Raw genomic sequence first — 6,096 nt, forward strand, 5'->3', positions numbered from 1 at the left:
CTTGGCCATAGTGGAGTCTGGAGTGTGACTGTTTGAGGTTGTGGACAGGTGTCTTTTATACTGATAACGAGTTCAAACAGGTGCCATTAATACAGTTAACAAGTGGAAGACAGAGGAGGCTCTTAAAGAATCTTAAAAATCCTACAATGTGATTTCCTGGATTCTTTCCCCCCATTCTGTCTCTCATAGTTGAGGTATACCTAGGATGAAAATTACAGGCCTCTCTCATCTTTTTAAGTGGGAGAACTTGCACAATTGGTGGCTGACTAAATACCTTTTTGCCCCACTGTACCTGTGCAGTTTAACAGAGGCCCAATCTGATACCAAATAAATTATTATAAGCATTTGCCTTTAGGTGTTATGCTTTTTATTTAATTATTTGCTTTTGATATAAAAACTCAATTTTACAGGAATACATTTGAAAACATGATAACATTATAATTAACTTTCGGCAAATACGAACAATTTGTCATTTAATTGGAACCTCCGTTAGCGTTAGCTGTTAGCTCTGTTATTTTCCCAAGCCCTGTTTCCCACTTCCCACTCTCCTGTTGTTTTTAACACAGATTTTGTTGTTTATATTTAATGAATCAGTACTTAGTTCAGTTTGTCTTCAATTGTAACTTCTAACATTCCTTTCAAATTAGTTGGGACCAAAATGTCCTCATATGGATTTTAGCTGGTAATTGGTCCTCACAAAACAAGCACACTCATACACACATGCACTCTTTCACACACACTTTCCCTGTCTCACATCCCAATACGCTCCCCCTTATTCACTTTCAATAATGCACACTTACTCATGTACAGTGTGTGTGTGTGTATGTGACTGTGTGTGTGTGTGACTGTGTGTGCGGGAGACTTTGTTCTCGGCCTCTTCAGCCAGAGATGTGTGAAAAGTGGGTCACAGGTCGGACCTCTTTGTCCCCTTCGGGCAAATTAAAAGTGACAGACACCGGCCACGCATCACCACTAATTCCCCCCTCCCTCCCTCCCCACACACACACATACTCACACACTCACACACACACTCACTCACTCCATCCCTCTCGGCGCCTACTAATTGCGACATGCCGTTATCAGGGCCAGCGCTGGCAATTTGCAGAACATCCCGGGACAAATAATTTGGTAGTTAGTCGGACCGTCGGAGGCCAGTGTCGGGCCCTCAGGGGCCAACAGGTCACGGCACACTGAAGACAAGAGGGGGGGTGGGGGTCCTAACCTAACCAATGAGGGGTCGGCTTTCATTTTACTGATAGGTTTGAAACTCAAGGATGTAGATCAGGCGCACCTATGCAAAGAGGAGAGAGTGTGCAAAAAGTTATGATGCTCAAAATGTAAGACAATATATGAATTCTAATATCAAGATATAACATTACAATATTGCCCATCCCTGACTTAAATCTGTACATATAATGTTATTAACAAGTAAGTGATCTAAATCAAATCAAAATGTATTATAGCTCCAAATCGCAAGAAATGCCTCAAAGGGCTGTACAAAGCAAATACAAAATACAAACGTCATAGCTTAAAAATCATTACAACATTATACATCAACATAAGTATTGCCATGTGATAAAAGCATGTGACTGAAGCGATGGTTATGTTGAACGGAAACTAGGTGGTGGACATCTATACTGTTTACTGTTATAAATACTGAATGCTGGTCCACTTGCTTTTATGTGTTCACTTACCTTGCATCTTCTTATTCTTCCTCTTTAGGGTTTTGGACCCAAAGAGCCAGTGAGACAGAAGAAGACCTGATATTGTGATATCTCCCATCATCCCTCCTTCTCCCTGAACTCCTGCTGAGGATTAAAGACTTTTATCAGGAGTTATCAGATCTCAGAAAGCTCCAGATTTCGGTTCAGGTCCAGCTTCAGTCTCAGGTTCTGCTGCAGGATGGCAGGTCCATCGCTCTGTCTGGCTGTCATGGCCGCCGCGCTCCTGCTGACCCTCAGAGCCGACGGTAAGACATTTTAATTAATTTCACTGCAAAAACTGTTCCCAGAAACACACATTTCTCAGTTTATATATTATACCTTGGGGTGTGTGTTATATATCAACTTAATTACTAACATAGGCTCCAGAAATATCATTCATTTAAACATTTTTTATTATTTACATATTGAGTCAAGCCGATTTTATAATAATAAACGCAAATATTATTCAATTTAATGTTTTTTCAGGAAATGTTTAACATTAGAGATTAAGTTGTGCTTAATTATATGTAAGTGTTTTGACTGGTGTAAGTGTACACTTTGGTTAAATATCAGTAAATTAATTCCTAATTTTATAATTTATTTAATTTGATCTAATATTTTGATCTCACTGAATTATAAAAAAACATCAAAGTCATATAAAAAAAAGTTACATAGAAGTAAATTCAAACGGCTAAAAAGTAATTTAAAGTCATTTTAAACTATTAAATATGACATTTAAATTATTTTAAACGTTACAAAGTCAAAAGAAGTTTGCCAAGAAACCATTTTCATCAAAACTTGGTTCAAGAAGCTAAAGTGATTATTTTTTTTACATTGTATAAAAACATCAGAAAATGACCTCACTTGGGAGTTGTTTAGCTCTTTTAAAAAGGACTGTTGCTAAGAAGATGTTAAATCAAACTACAGAGGTTGTCGGGACATTAAACGTCATTTACACTTTAAAATAAATCCTAACGCGTTGTTCCCTTGTGAAGATTTTCCTGCAGAACAGAACCTGTATCATAAACGCTTGTTTGTAATCCGCTGAGTAACTCATTAACCCTGCAGCTTGTTTTCAGTGAGATAAGCAGCACTTTAACATGAAAAGTAATTCTGTTCCTCCTCTGTAATCACCGCCCTTCTCCCTGTGCACACAGATCTGTATCACAGCCCTTTTGTTGAAGCTGTGATTACGCCTCTATTGGCCGATAAAAGAGACTTTAACATGAACCTGTGGAAACAAAACAGAGGACAAATACAGTCAGAAACCTTTCCTCGATTTAGGCCCGAGCCACACGGTGACAAAACGGGTCGTATCCGTTACAGTTCTCTATCTTATAGACGGTTCGGCCACACGAGGCCGACAGGGAAACGCAGATAACGATAACGGGTCCCAAGGTGGGTAGATCTGCGGACACAACGGAGCCAGAGCCCTGCCTCTCCCCAGCTCTGCTGCTAAATCCACCGCGGAGAATAAACAGAAGGGCAACCATGGCAACCATGCTCGGGAAGTCTTCTTCGCTGCTTTTGTGGCGGAAGTACAGCGCCACTTACAGGCCCGGCATATATACTACAGTGTCTCCAGTGGGTCGAGCGGTCTCGTGTGGAAGGACAAGTTTCTGGTGCCTATTGCGTGGGGAGGCAAGAATTTTTAGTTTCCGTGTGGCTAGGGCCTAAGTTTCTGAAATAACTTTGATTTCTTACTGAGATATTTTCACAAAGATTATCAGAGTTTGGGAGTTTTTTTTAGCTTCTTACATGTCGATTAAACGTGACTTTAATCATTGTTTTTTTAGGACAGTGCAACTGAGCATGAGATAACAAATTAACTATCTAATGCAATTTAATATTTTGATGAAATTATTGATATTTATTTGGCATCTTTAGTTATCTTGTCATCATTATGTTTTTGAAGTCCATTGTAAGAAACATAATACAATCTAAAAAATGATCACACTTGCACATAATAAGTAGAGAAACTATCTTGATCAGATCATTCCTTAATTTCTAAATCATTCATCTTATCTATTGGGGATTAGATGCTTGGTTTTATTTCATTATTAACATATTTTTCTCTTTTACTTCTACAAGTTTCACACTGTTACAGATGAAACAATGATTCGGTGAAAACATTATTAAAGAAATAACATTTCCAGCAACAAAGTAAGCAAACTGTCTGTATGATTTGCAAATGATCACCTAAATCAAAAAGTAAAAATTGATGATTTAAACAAGAAAGATAATGGCTTTCTTCATTTCGTGTTAAAAAGAAAATCTTGTTAGAATCAAGCGAGTAAGGACTGAACATTTTGCATTTTAACAAGTTGTCAGGCTCCATTTTGTGGGTGTGAAAATGCCATTTTACTGCAAAGAAAGAAACGTAAACAGGGAATAAATCTCCCTTTTTATCAAGGATTTTTACAGCTTAGTGTGCATGTGTTATTAGTCACAAAATGTGCAGCTGTGAACACGAGAAATGTCTCCTTATGACCTACAAACACACACAGAGAGCAGGCTGATAAGCGCAGGGCGGTGCTGACTGTGATTGATTAACTCGTCCACACACACACACACACACACACACACACACGCACACACACACACACACGCGCACTAATCTTGAAAGGAAAAGTGGAGACTTTCTTTCATCTTATCAAACTTTTTTCCACTCGTCACCTCCGTCTGTTGACTTCATCCCTTCGCCCTGAAAAGCCCTTACATTTATACTCAATTAGTTTTTTATTATTATTTACAATTAAAGACATCAATTATTATCTGTCTTATTGTTGTTGCCCTGTTGTAGGAGCCTGTGACCTAAGCATTTCATTGTTCATAACTACACTGTAGCTATGCACACATGACAATACAAGCCTTGAAACCTTGAATCAATTCAATCAATGAGGAATTATAAAGTCAAAAATCTTTAAACATGGACCATCAATACCATTAAAGAGGGTTCCCCAGCCCCAGCAGCTGTATCTTTGCCCTCCACCTCCTCCTGCAGGAAGCTGTTGGACCGATTGTTGCCGCTCTCACTTCCTCTCTGCACATTAACCACTTCCTGTATGGCGTTGAACGAGCTGTCAGTGGCGCTAAATGTTCCAAACAGCCATTGTTCTGCGGAAATATCCGTCAGTCCCTCTGGAGTCATATTCGCTCTTTGAAACCCTTTGAGTTTATTTCCCCTCGATTGATCTTTTCCCGTCAGAGGAGCTGTGGATTTCAAATGACCAGAGGTTTTTTTCAATTCAGACACACTTTGTAGGAGTACTACCTCAAAAGTGAGTCTTTAGAAATCAATTACTCAGCATATGTTACCTTTTTAAAGGAAAATGTCCCCCAGAAGTCATCAGGTTTTTCAGTTTATAACATTATAAAAAAGAGAATAGCAGCATATTGTGATGTGAGGTCATTTTTCTTAAGCAAATTCAACTATTTCCTGATTCCACCACAGTTTATTTTTAGTACACGTTAACCCTGCTGTTTGTCTAGCATGTTAAATATCCATTCATAACGTTGTGGGTTTCCATTGGGTTGAATCCTACCATCGTTATTTCTTAGCATATTTGCAGACGGTGACTAACACTGGGTCGTAAAGTTTCTCTACGTGAGATCATTACATTGCATTTAGCTGACGCTTTTATCCAAAGCGACCTACAATAAGTGCATTCCACCAAGAAGATACAACCTTGAAGAAAACAGAATCATATAAGTACATCAGGTTTCATAGAGCCAAACATTTCAAGTGCTACTCAACTGGCTTTAGATAAGCCAGTCCTTTATTAGTATATAAGTGCTTTGTTAGTAATTCTATCGCTCGAAGTGGAGTCGAAAGAGATGAGTTTTCATTCTGAAGAAGATGTGTAAGCTTTCTGCTGTCCTGATTTCAATGGGAGCTCATTCCACCATTTTGGAGCCAGGATAGCAAACCCACTTGTTTTTGCTGATGGGAACTTGGGTCCCCCCTCGCAGTGCGGGTGCAGCGAGCTGTTTGGCTGATGCAGAGAAGAGTGCACGTGCTGGGGTGTACGGTTTAACCATGTCCTGGATGTAGGAAGGGCCAGATCCATTCACAGCATGGTACGCAAGTACCAGTGTCTTGAAGTGGATTCTAGCAGTTACCGGAAGCCAGTGAAGGGAGCGGAGGAGCGGCGTGGTGTGGGAGAATTTAGGAAGGTTGAAGACCAGACGAGCCGCTGCATTCTGGATGAGCTGCAGAGGTCGGATGGCACATGCAGGTAGACCAGCCAGGAGGGAGGTGCAGTAGTCTAGACGTGAGATAAAGAGAGCCTGGGCCAGAAGTTGCGTCGGTTTCAGAGCTGTCTGCAGACCAAACAGATCCAAAACTGAGCGTCTACTTTAAGAAACTGGGACAAAGCAGGAGCTAAAACAA

General features: G+C 39.9%; 1 long non-coding RNA gene across 1 annotated transcript in view; it reads left to right on the forward strand.

Annotated features, from left to right (window-relative positions):
- Positions 1-2,001, forward strand: part of LOC307044495 — a 33,067-nt gene extending 31,066 nt beyond the window's left edge. The window contains exon 3 of the long non-coding RNA XR_013809648.1: positions 1,723-2,001. This is a non-coding gene — a long non-coding RNA (uncharacterized lncRNA). The remainder of the gene's footprint in view (positions 1-1,722) is intronic.
- Positions 2,002-6,096: the final 4,095 nt, after the last annotated feature.

Source organism: Notothenia rossii, assembly GCF_949606895.1.
Source record: "Notothenia rossii genome assembly, chromosome: 6".
Taxonomy (NCBI): Eukaryota; Metazoa; Chordata; class Actinopteri; order Perciformes; family Nototheniidae; genus Notothenia; species Notothenia rossii.